We start from the raw sequence: 12808 nt of genomic DNA, 5'->3' as shown, positions 1-12808 counted from the left end.
GGCTGGGGCCCTTGTGCGTCAATTCTCTACCCCCTCTCTCTCTAAAAGTAAAAAAAAAAAAAAAAAAAAAAAAAAAGATTAAAAAAATCATTTGTAGGGCTGGAGAGATGGCTTAGCAGTTAAGCGCTTGCCTGTGAAGCCTAAGGACCCCGGTTCGAGGCTCGGTTCCCCAGGTCCCACGTTAGCCAGATGCACAAGGGGGCGCACGCGTCTGGAGTTCGTTTGCAGAGGCTGGAAGCCCTGGCGCGCCCATTCTCTCTCTCTCCCTCTACCTGTCTTTCTCTCTGTGTCTGTCGCTCTCAAATAAATAAATAAAAAATTTATAAAAAAAAAATCATTTGTAAACAGTATCTTGAGTACTTTTTGGAAAGAAAGTAGGGTTAGGCTAGCTGAGGCCCTCATAAAGGCACTAGTGATCTTAGATGAGGATGAGAGGCGATGTGATCCCCTCAATTATGTGATGATGCCACAAGGTCTCACTGGATGCTGGCTAGAAGCCAGCGCCGTGTTCTTTGCAGGGTCTCTAGAGCTATGAGCAAAATAATGCCCTCCATATTATAAATTCACCAGACTTTAGTATAAATTACCCCTGACTGCCATCGAAACCAGACTGGGACAATCTTCCAAGTCTGGCATGAGATATAACTTGAAAGATTGTCTTCTGGGGCCATCTTCATCTTATTCTGTCCACGCTTCACATGCCTGTGGTCTATGAACCCGTCATTTCACATGGGTTGTATTTGGACGCATTCACATATCCAGCCTTGCTCCTTTTCTAGATGGCCGGTTGTTCTGTTTGCACATTTTGAATGAACTCTGAACTCACTCCAGCCCTCTGATCCATGCTCTTTTGTCATTGTTCATAAGCAAATAAATACTTACTAAAAGCCTGGTTGAGTAGAATTACAATTAACGTGAATGCTACCATGTTCACTACATATACGTACAGTCTTTTTGCCATACATGCACTTGTAAAAACAAAATTATACATTCCACATTTTTCTTCCAAAAAAAAAGCCATAAACTTTTTGTCCTGGAAACAAAACACTCTTCATAAATCTTATTTTTAATATTCTGTCAAGTAGATAAACCATGATGCCTTCAATAATGCTCCTATTGCATAACATTAAGCCTGCTTTTAATTTCATGAAAAGAATGCCTAAAGTCATAGTTTTACACATAGTTTTTCTTATAGTCTAGATTATTTGCCCAAGATACATTTCAAGTTTTTGACTTCAGGTGTTAGAATTTTTCTTTTCTTTTTTTTTTATTTTTTTTATTTTTTTAAGGGGAGAGCGCGAACGCAGTCCCCCACTACCACAAATTATGCAGTCGAGTTTCCCGCATTTGGGGAAATCGCAGGGGTCAGCACATCCGGAGAGCAATGGATAAGCCTCGCCCTGGGAAAACCACCTTCGTGATCATGGTATCTCCCCTGCCAGGTAAGTATATTTCTTTTCTTTTTTAAAAAAATAATTTTTACTTATTTATTTATAAGACAGTATGGGTGTGCCAAGGCCAAGGGCCTCTTACCACTGCAGATGAACTCCAGATACAAGTACCACTTTGTGGGCTGGAGAGATGGCTTAGCGGTTAAGCGCTTGCCTGTGAAGCGTAAGGACCCTGGTTCGAGGCTCGACTCCCCAGGACCCACATTAGCACGAGGGGGCGCATGCGCCTGGAGTTTGTTTGCAGTGGCTGGAAGCCCTGGCACACCCATTCTCACTCCTCTTTCTCTCTCTCTCTATTTGCCTCTTTCTCTGTCTGTCACTTTCAAATAAATAAATAAAAATAAACAACAAGTACCACTTTGTTCATCTAGCTTTATTTGGGTACTGGGGAATCAAACCCAGGCCATCAAATTTTGCGAGCAAACATCTTTAACCACTGAGCCACCTCCCCCAGCCCTTTGGTGGTTTTGTTGTTTTGAGGCAGGGTCTCACTCTAGCTCAGGCTGGTCTTGAACTCGCAGTGATCCTCCTACCAGACCCTTCCAAGTGCTGGGATTAAAGGCATGCACCACCATGCCCAACTTAAATTTTGATGGCGTCTGAATCTCGGAGCTCTTTATTTCTGTCAACCTACCTACCCGGCACTGACTCATGGTTCCCCAAATATTCTGCTCTCCTTCTTTAGCTCTTGCTTCAGCTTAATCTCCCTGGCATGCAGTCAGGGCACAGGTAAGGACCAGGTCTGGGGACTCCCACACGGTATGAAGGATGTGCACTTAGATGCCAACCAAGTTAGGCAAGACTCTGAAACTGAGAAAGTGTTGAGCAAGGCGGGCATGATCCAGGCCCACACAATCACGAAGTTCACAGCTGTTATCAAGCAAAACATGAGATAAGGCCTCTGCCTCTCCTCTAACGGTCTGCCAGAGGGTACAGCTCCATTATGCCTCGCCCAAGATTGGGATCTGCAAACATTCACCATGTACATCACTTAAAGGCTACCCTTCAATTCCTTTTGTTTATCTGTAAAATGTCAACAACTTTGTTTAAGGTCTGCTTGTTCATATGTTTAAAGAGCTCACCGCTATTCACTGTTATTTATGTGTGTATGTGCGTGTGTGCTCATGCATGCAAGTGGGGAGTGCGCATGTGCCACGCACATATACGGCAGACAGAGGCCAACTTGGGGTGTTGGTCCTTGACTTCCATCTTGTTTGAAACAGGGTCTCTCATTGTTCGTATTGTTTACTGTTACGTTCTCCGGGGTAGCTGGGTTTATAGACATGAGTGTTACAGCGTCCAGCTTTCTATGGGTTCTGGGGACACATACTTAGGAGCTAACACTTGCGTGGCCAGTACTTTATTCACTGAACCATCTCCCCAGTCCCTAGCGTTTGTGTGTGCGTGTCTGTGCGCGCGCACGTGTCCCAGTGAGTTTAATTAGGGTTGCTTACATGAATGTGGGAGATTATTTACTGGCACACTTACTAGAAGAAAATGATTCCCCTTCCCCAGCAACCATTAACTGTCAAAGCTCCTGTGGCAGGAGTGGGGGGGTCTCACGATCCCCTCCCCATCTATGATGGAACTGTGATGGGCTCAATCTTGTGCAGGAAACCACAGCTGGTATGGTGGCCGGAACACAGCACTCCCCACCAGCTCCCGACTCTTCCTTTTCTCCAGCCTCTCAGCTGTGATGTTTCCTATAGCTCACAGCTTTGAGGCTCAAAAGCCAAACAACATGGTGCTCGCTCTGGAGAGGGCATCGTGGCAGATGGCATCACAACAGCAGGTGTGAAAGTAATCCATGGAAAGTTCTGGAACATCCCACTGGGGTTCACCTCTTTCATGACCCCACCATCTCTTAGCATGGCCACAGCAGGAGCCAAGTTTCCAAGGAACCCTTGGAGGACACACTCATCCAAACCACGGCCCATGATAAGAGCACTTGCCTCAGGATGTTGTGAGGATTAAAGCCCTCAGCACTACGCCTAGAACACTGGAAGCCCCCCTTAAATGCAGCCTAGCAATAGCATAACCGTAACATCTAAATAAAATAAGCCAGCTGTTTGATGGCCAGAAGAAACGGCCCACGGCCAGTCAGTAAAGTGAGACTGAACGTGACTTTGACCGCCCAGAAAAAGTTGAGGAGGCCGGGCGTGGTGGTACACGCCTTTAATCCCAGCACTTGGGAGGCAGAGGTAGGAGGATCACCGTGAGTTCGAGGCCACCCTGAGACTACATAGTGAATTCCAGGTCAGCCTGGGCTAGAGTGAGACCCTGCCTCGAAAAACCAAAAAAAAAAAAAAAAAGTTGAGGAGATAATGAAAATTTTCACAATGGAGAGATGTGGGGGAAAAAAAAAAAAAGGAAAGAAAGGAAAGGGAAACTAGATAATCCTTCTCCATCACTGCCAGTAACAGATATCTGGCGAAATGTTCCCGCCAAGACCAGGTTTCTCTAACGATGGGCATGTGCCAGAACTCAACCATAGGTGGCCAAGCTAAATTGAGGACAAAGAACTGAGGGTCACACACACACACAGATCAGGGACTTTCCTCAAGTATGGACATTCCACAGACAGATCATTGCCGGTGTCACAGAAAGCTATACGGAGTTTCCAAAGTCCGAGAGAGGTGGGGTGGACCCCCACAATTAATAGGAGGACAAAGGCCCAAGTTGGCAAAAGTTGTTCTTAGCACTGCGATTTCAATGGAATGCTGTCCAGATTTCCTATCAGCGGTGCAGATAAAACAATGTCAGCAGACTGGATAATTAAAGCTTTCTGGCTCATTCCTTCACTCTCTCTCACTTTCTGGAGGGATGGTGAAAGAGAAAGGAGATGGATCCAAAAAAAAAAAAAAAAACACAAGAATTCTTACAAGTATATTTTTAGCTGCGCCTGACATCTGGGATAGCAGAGCCGTCACTTCGGGATGCTCTCCCGATCATGCCCTGGACACTGGGCTAAGCACCGCTTTCCAAAGCCTTTGATGAAAATGCACAGGCTAATTAAGACCACATCTGGGCACTCTTCTGCTTCCAGCTGAAGATGTTCCTGGCTGAATAGAACAGAGGCCACGAAGTCAGCCGCCACCACCCTTCTTCCTAACCACATCTCCCCAAAATCTCCTTTCAACTACTCCAGCGCCCCTCCCTGGCCCAACAACAGGGCCCAGTCTGCTCAGCCCAGGACTGGCGCCACCTCAAACCAGCGGATTTCTAGGGGCACGGCCGGGCTGCTGCAAAGAGGTGGGGTAAAGCCACCTGTATCCATTGGCTTCTTAGAGCCTGGGCCACTCGACAAGGAAAGAGTGACTCACGGAACCACAGATAAAGTTAGGACACCTAACTCAACACCCCACCTCGTGGAGGAATTCTATTTTCCTGAACTGAGAGACAGTGGTATGGGATGCATTGGGAATTAACCAAGCCAAGCCCAGAGGGCAGTGATTACAGCCGGCAAAAGGGATGAACAGAAGTCCAGCAGGGTCCAGGTAGGACTTGGTCAAGATCTGGTGGATCCGCTGAGATTAGAGCACCTCAGAAGTACTAGGAGTTTCAGCACTTGAGATCCAGATAAGACTACCTCTTCCAGACTCTGTATCATAGCCCAGACTCTCCAATAATGAGACACATAGAAATCTTGCTTATAGCCGGGTGTGGTGGCGCCCACCTTTAATCCCAGCACTCGGGAGGCAGTGATAGGAGCATCGCCGTGAGTTTGAGACCACCCTGAGACTCCATAGTGAATTTCAGGTCAGCCTGGGCTAGAGTGAGACCCTACCTCCCAACACGAGAAATAAAAAGAAAGAAAGAAGGAAATCTTGTTTGTTCTGCTGCTCCAGGCCCACAGCAGGCCCAGTGATCCAGGACAGGGGAGGGGAGGCAGAAATGAATATCGGAGGAAGGAGGTCAGGCCACGGCGCTGGCAGAGTAAACTCTCTTAGGAAAGATCTACCATACCTCACTTATGCCTCCTTCCCATCTCCCAGCTCCTCAAAAGAGCAGAAACAGAGGTGCTTGCTGTGGGAACCTTAATAGATCCCAACTAGGGGACCCTTAGAAGGTTGGAAGACCAAGAGGTTCCATGCCATGCCAGAGGGTCTCCCCCTTACTGGACTAATGCCTCTGCAGCTGCACAGTAAATTCTTCTAGAAGGCAGACCCACAGCTACTCGAAGATAGTTCTCACTTATCCGTTACCCTCCTGTAGACTAAACATAGTCTTTTCCACTGCTCATACTTGGCATGGTTTCCAAAACCTTCCACATCCTCTGCACACACACTGGTTTGGTCAGCATCCTCTTACTGTGGCCCTGAGGACTAAAGAAAGAATACAATGGTACGACAGTAAAGCCTGCAGGCTTGAATCCTAGTTCCAATCACTCACACGGTGCCCCAGTTTGCTCAGCAGCACACGGGATAGTTGAATACATCAATTCACGGAGAACTCTTCGAGTTGTACATGTCATTTGCTAATCATGCAACTTCATTTTTGCCAACCCCTAGCTCAGTGCTTTGTCTGGAAGCTCCTAGATCCTGCGGCCTGCCCTGGCTGCTTCTCACCAGTTCCTTGCTGGTAACCGTGAAGCAAAGGATATGAAGTCCCCCTGGCCAGTGCTGTTCATATGACAACGATGCAATCAACATTCACTTCCCCTCCGCTCTCTTGGGGCTTCAGTTGGGAAGCCAGCCTCCCTGGATGTCTCACCGTTCTGCACTTCTTACTAGCAGAAGCACACACAGTCTCTCTTTTCAAGGACACTTGGGTACTCAACAGTTTAGAAGAGATGTTCTGGCTCCAAGTGCCCCGCCATGGGTGGAGCAAAGGGCATCTGTTAGAAAAGACTGGAGTTTCTTAAGCTCGGGGGCTCGCCCCACCGTGGTGAAGCTGTCCCAGGGGCCTTCTTTGCCTCAACCTATAGAGTTTGGGGTGCAATGAACCAGTTCAAGAAATGCTGCCGGGGCTGGAGAGATGGCTTAGCTGTTAAGCGCTTGCCTGTGAAGCCTAAGGCCCCCGGTTCAAGGCTTGGTCCCCCAGGTCCCACGTTAGCCAGATGCACAAGGGGGCGCACGCGTCTGGAGTTCGTTTGCAGAGGCTGGAAGTCCTGGCGCGCCCATTCTCGCTCTCCCCCTCTATCTGTCTTTCTCTCTGTGTCTGTCGCTCTCAAATAAATAAATAAATAAATTTTTAAAAATAAAAAGAAATGCTGCCAGACGTGGTGGCACACACCTTGAATCCCAGCACTCGGGAGGCAGAGGTAGGAGAATCGCCAAGAGTTCAAGGCCACCCTGAGACTCCATGGTGAATTCCAAGTCAGCCTGGGCCAGAGTGAGACCCTACCTCAAAAAACAAAACAAAACAAAAAGAAAATGCTGTTGGTCCATTTGCTGTTATTGTTGTGAATCATAAACGGCTTTATCTGTAAGTCTTGGCACTTGCTGGTATCCATGAAACTGGCAGCTTAGCTCCTCAACCTCATTCCCTTTATTAGCAGCAATGTATAGAAAAGATGGTGGCAAAATCAAACTTCCTTGCTCTGGTTTTTACCTTAAAATGTCATCCAGCCCCCCCCCATCTCATCCATGTTTAGCTGACTTAAAAAAAAATTCTAGGGGCCTGGAGAGATGGCTTAGCGGTTAAGCGCTTGCCTGTGAAGCCTAAGGACCCCGGTTCGAGGCTCGGTTCCCCAGAACCCACGTTAGTCAGATGCACAAGGGGCGCACGTGTCTGGAGTTCATTTGCAGTGGCTGGAGGCCCTGGTGTGCCATCCTCTGGATTATGTGGGTCCTGGGGAATTAAACCTGGGTCCTTAGGCTTCACAGGCAAGCACCTTAACCAGCCCTCACCTATCTCTTGATTGAGATGCATGTGTATGTTGAGGCCTAGTTTAAAGATACCCGCTGACTATTGAGCTAAGCTTTCCAGGGATATTCCTCCCCCACTCGGGAACTTTCTAGCTTTCTCCCTTCCCCATTACAAAACTGGGTACATGTAGGTCTCTGCATCTGGTAGTAAACTATGACTCATGACTCTTGTTCGGAAATAAATGAAAATAAATAATCCAATAAAAATCTGAGTAAAATGGATTGCTATTATTTGTCTTTTCAATGTTTGGGCTTTATTTTTAGATTTTCCTGTTTAAAGAGTTCTCACAACATTTTTAAGCATGGCGCAGGGTATCCTGAGACTTCACCATCTGGTCATAAGTTATTTGCAGAAGTTTAGCATAGTTTTCTTTCTTTTGAAAAATAATTAATGGGTAGCAAATGAATGAACATAGCGTTAATGTGGACAGAGTTTTAGCAGTAAGATCAGACTGTATCAGGCCCTGGGATCAGGCATTGTCTGGAAAAGGTTAAGTTCCATGGAAAACTCCAGAGGATGGTCCCTTATTGCAAGCTTAAGCTCTGAAAGCATCCCTTCCCCCATATTCCTTTGTTTGGGGGCGGGGGCCTCTACTGATAAGTCTAGAAAGCTCTATATAATATGACTCCCCGTTTGCCCAGTCCTAACACATTGCTCTGATTGGAAGTGGCCCCCACAATGTTCACGTGTTGAAAACTTAATCCCCAATGCAACAGTGTCTCATGTGAGACCTTTAAGAGGTGATTAGGTCATGAGACTAAAGTCTTCATGAGTTGACTACTGTCATGATCATGATCATGAGAGTGGGCTCATTATTTTGAAAAGGAGCTTGTCACAAAGATCAATGCGGCTCTGTTGTGTCTCATGTTCTCTTGCCCACGAGCCTTCTGTCATGGGATGATGCAGCAAGAGAGCCTTCTCCAGACACGGTTCTTTATCTCAGATTTCTAGCCTCTAGAAGCCTTCTTTGTAACTCACTCACCTTGTGGTATTCCATTATATCAGCTCAAAGCAAGCTAAGCCAAGGCTGTCTGAGGCTGTTCTACCACAGACAGCGCTGCTAAACAGAAATGACCACACACTCAGGTCTGGGTACACACCCTGGGCACAGACCACCAATACCTGGTTCAAGGCAAGCAGCCACAGCTGGTCCCAGAACGGTCTGTAAAATAATTCCTCCCTATGGGCTGGAGAGATGGCTTAGTGGTTAAGCGCTTGCCTGTGAAGCCTAAGGACCCCGGTTCGAGGCTCGGTTCCCCAGGTCCCACGTTAGCCAGATGCACAAGGGGGCGCACGCGTCTGGAGTTCGTTTGCAGAGGCTGGAGGCCCTGGCGCGCTCATTCTCTCTCTCTCCCTCTATCTGTCTTTCTCTCTGTGTCTGTCGCTCTCAAATAAATCATAAAAAAAAAAATAATTCCTCCCTGGATCACAGGCCCCATTGGGATTATGTGCTGCATTGGTGGTTCTGAGAAAGGCACCTCCAAGAGGGGATCCTTCAGCTTTTACCAGGGTCACACATGCTCTGCACAGAAAGGTAGAGAACCTCAATGCTGCACCAACCAATGGGCATTCAAGAAGTTGACTACGACCTCTCCTGATTTTTCCATCTGCCATCCCCTCTGCTCAGAGTTAGGACATCTCCACCGTCTTCTGCACAGGGTGGAATTAGTGTTGGCCCTTCCCGGTCAGCACTGATCCCAAACAGACAGTTCCAAAACTAGATAGAGCCAGCCCCTTCATGCGGCAGTTGCCCAACTGAGAAGGTTAGGCAGATGTTAAGTATATGTGTGTGTGTGTGTGTGTGTGTGTGTGTGTACGTGCGTGCGTGTGTGTATAATTTTTATTTATTTGACAGAGAGAAAGGGTCAGAGAGAGAGAGAGAGAGAGAGAGAGAGAGAGAGAGAAGAGAGAATGGGTGCACCAGGGCCTCCAACTGCAAACGAATTCCAAGCACATGCGCCACCTTGTACATCTGGCTAACGTGGGTCCAGGGGAATTGAACATGGGTCCTCAAGCTTTGTAGGCAAATGCCTTAACTGCTAAGCCATTCCTCCAACCCTAAATATATGTATTTTTAAAATATTTTATTTATTTATTTTGGGTTGGAGAGATGGCTTAGTGGTTAAGCGTTTGCCTGTGAAGCCTGAGGACCACGGTTCAAAGCTCGATTCCCCAGGACCCATGTTAGCCAGATGCACAAGGGGGCGCACGCGTCTGGAGTTCGTTTGCAGAGGCTGGAGGCCCTGGCGCGCTCATTCTCTCTCTCTCCCTCTATCTGTCTTTCTCTCTGTGTCTGTCGCTCTCAAATAAATCATAAAAAAAAAAAATAATTCCTCCCTGGATCACAGGCCCCATTGGGATTATGTGCTGCATTGGTGGTTCTGAGAAAGGCACCTCCAAGAGGGGATCCTTCAGCTTTTACCAGGGTCACACATGCTCTGCACAGAAAGGTAGAGAACCTCAATGCTGCACCAACCAATGGGCATTCAAGAAGCTGACTACGACCTCTCCTGATTTTTCCATCTGCCATCCCCTCTGCTCAGAGTTAGGACATCTCCACCGTCTTCTGCACAGGGTGGAATTAGTGTTGGCCCTTCCCGGTCAGCACTGATCCCAAACAGACAGTTCCAAAACTAGATAGAGCCAGCCCCTTCATGCGGCAGTTGCCCAACTGAGAAGGTTAGGCAGATGTTAAGTATATGTGTGTGTGTGTGTGTGTGTGTGTGTGTACGTGCGTGCGTGTGTGTATAATTTTTATTTATTTGACAGAGAGAAAGGGTCAGAGAGAGAGAGAGAGAGAGAGAGAGAGAGAGAGAGAGAAGAGAGAATGGGTGCACCAGGGCCTCCAACTGCAAACGAATTCCAAGCACATGCGCCACCTTGTACATCTGGCTAACGTGGGTCCAGGGGAATTGAACATGGGTCCTCAAGCTTTGTAGGCAAATGCCTTAACTGCTAAGCCATTCCTCCAACCCTAAATATATGTATTTTTAAAATATTTTATTTATTTATTTTGGGTTGGAGAGATGGCTTAGTGGTTAAGCGTTTGCCTGTGAAGCCTGAGGACCACGGTTCAAAGCTCGATTCCCCAGGACCCATGTTAGCCAGATGCACAAGGGGGCGCACGCGTCTGGAGTTCGTTTGCAGAGGCTGGAGGCCCTGGCGCGCTCATTCTCTCTCTCTCCCTCTATCTGTCTTTCTCTCTGTGTCTGTCGCTCTCAAATAAATCATAAAAAAAAAAATAATTCCTCCCTGGATCACAGGCCCCATTGGGATTATGTGCTGCATTGGTGGTTCTGAGAAAGGCACCTCCAAGAGGGGATCCTTCAGCTTTTACCAGGGTCACACATGCTCTGCACAGAAAGGTAGAGAACCTCAATGCTGCACCAACCAATGGGCATTCAAGAAGTTGACTACGACCTCTCCTGATTTTTCCATCTGCCATCCCCTCTGCTCAGAGTTAGGACATCTCCACCGTCTTCTGCACAGGGTGGAATTAGTGTTGGCCCTTCCCGGTCAGCACTGATCCCAAACAGACAGTTCCAAAACTAGATAGAGCCAGCCCCTTCATGCGGCAGTTGCCCAACTGAGAAGGTTAGGCAGATGTTAAGTATATGTGTGTGTGTGTGTGTGTGTGTGTGTGTACGTGCGTGCGTGTGTGTATAATTTTTATTTATTTGACAGAGAGAAAGGGTCAGAGAGAGAGAGAGAGAGAGAGAGAGAGAGAGAGAGAAGAGAGAATGGGTGCACCAGGGCCTCCAACTGCAAACGAATTCCAAGCACATGCGCCACCTTGTACATCTGGCTAACGTGGGTCCAGGGGAATTGAACATGGGTCCTCAAGCTTTGTAGGCAAATGCCTTAACTGCTAAGCCATTCCTCCAACCCTAAATATATGTATTTTTAAAATATTTTATTTATTTATTTTGGGTTGGAGAGATGGCTTAGTGGTTAAGCGTTTGCCTGTGAAGCCTGAGGACCACGGTTCAAAGCTCGATTCCCCAGGACCCATGTTAGCCAGATGCACAAGGGGGCGCACGCGTCTGGAGTTCGTTTGCAGAGGCTGGAGGCCCTGGCGCGCTCATTCTCTCTCTCTCCCTCTATCTGTCTTTCTCTCTGTGTCTGTCGCTCTCAAATAAATCATAAAAAAAAAAAATAATTCCTCCCTGGATCACAGGCCCCATTGGGATTATGTGCTGCATTGGTGGTTCTGAGAAAGGCACCTCCAAGAGGGGATCCTTCAGCTTTTACCAGGGTCACACATGCTCTGCACAGAAAGGTAGAGAACCTCAATGCTGCACCAACCAATGGGCATTCAAGAAGCTGACTACGACCTCTCCTGATTTTTCCATCTGCCATCCCCTCTGCTCAGAGTTAGGACATCTCCACCGTCTTCTGCACAGGGTGGAATTAGTGTTGGCCCTTCCCGGTCAGCACTGATCCCAAACAGACAGTTCCAAAACTAGATAGAGCCAGCCCCTTCATGCGGCAGTTGCCCAACTGAGAAGGTTAGGCAGATGTTAAGTATATGTGTGTGTGTGTGTGTGTGTGTGTGTGTACGTGCGTGCGTGTGTGTATAATTTTTATTTATTTGACAGAGAGAAAGGGTCAGAGAGAGAGAGAGAGAGAGAGAGAGAGAGAGAGAGAAGAGAGAATGGGTGCACCAGGGCCTCCAACTGCAAACGAATTCCAAGCACATGCGCCACCTTGTACATCTGGCTAACGTGGGTCCAGGGGAATTGAACATGGGTCCTCAAGCTTTGTAGGCAAATGCCTTAACTGCTAAGCCATTCCTCCAACCCTAAATATATGTATTTTTAAAATATTTTATTTATTTATTTTGGGTTGGAGAGATGGCTTAGTGGTTAAGCGTTTGCCTGTGAAGCCTGAGGACCACGGTTCAAAGCTCGATTCCCCAGGACCCATGTTAGCCAGATGCACAAGGGGGCGCACGCGTCTGGAGTTCGTTTGCAGAGGCTGGAGGCCCTGGCGCGCTCATTCTCTCTCTCTCCCTCTATCTGTCTTTCTCTCTGTGTCTGTCGCTCTCAAATAAATCATAAAAAAAAAAAATAATTCCTCCCTGGATCACAGGCCCCATTGGGATTATGTGCTGCATTGGTGGTTCTGAGAAAGGCACCTCCAAGAGGGGATCCTTCAGCTTTTACCAGGGTCACACATGCTCTGCACAGAAAGGTAGAGAACCTCAATGCTGCACCAACCAATGGGCATTCAAGAAGCTGACTACGACCTCTCCTGATTTTTCCATCTGCCATCCCCTCTGCTCAGAGTTAGGACATCTCCACCGTCTTCTGCACAGGGTGGAATTAGTGTTGGCCCTTCCCGGTCAGCACTGATCCCAAACAGACAGTTCCAAAACTAGATAGAGCCAGCCCCTTCATGCGGCAGTTGCCCAACTGAGAAGGTTAGGCAGATGTTAAGTATATGTGTGTGTGTGTGTGTGTGTGTGTGTGTACGTGCGTGCGTGT

The 12808-nt window shown here is 47.6% G+C and overlaps 1 protein-coding gene and 1 non-coding gene across 2 annotated transcripts in view; both read right to left on the bottom strand.

The window, feature by feature from the left end:
• Nucleotides 1-12808, bottom strand: part of Mylk (myosin light chain kinase) — a 350277-nt gene that overhangs the window by 273894 nt on the left and 63575 nt on the right. The window lies entirely within an intron of this gene.
• Nucleotides 1287-1450, bottom strand: LOC123460557. The gene has a single exon (XR_006637095.1). It is a non-coding gene; the product is annotated as a U1 spliceosomal RNA (small nuclear RNA).

This window comes from Jaculus jaculus, chromosome 4 (genome assembly GCF_020740685.1).
Source record: "Jaculus jaculus isolate mJacJac1 chromosome 4, mJacJac1.mat.Y.cur, whole genome shotgun sequence".
Lineage (NCBI taxonomy): Eukaryota > Metazoa > Chordata > Mammalia > Rodentia > Dipodidae > Jaculus > Jaculus jaculus.
This window is presented reverse-complemented; position numbering and strand designations above follow the sequence as displayed.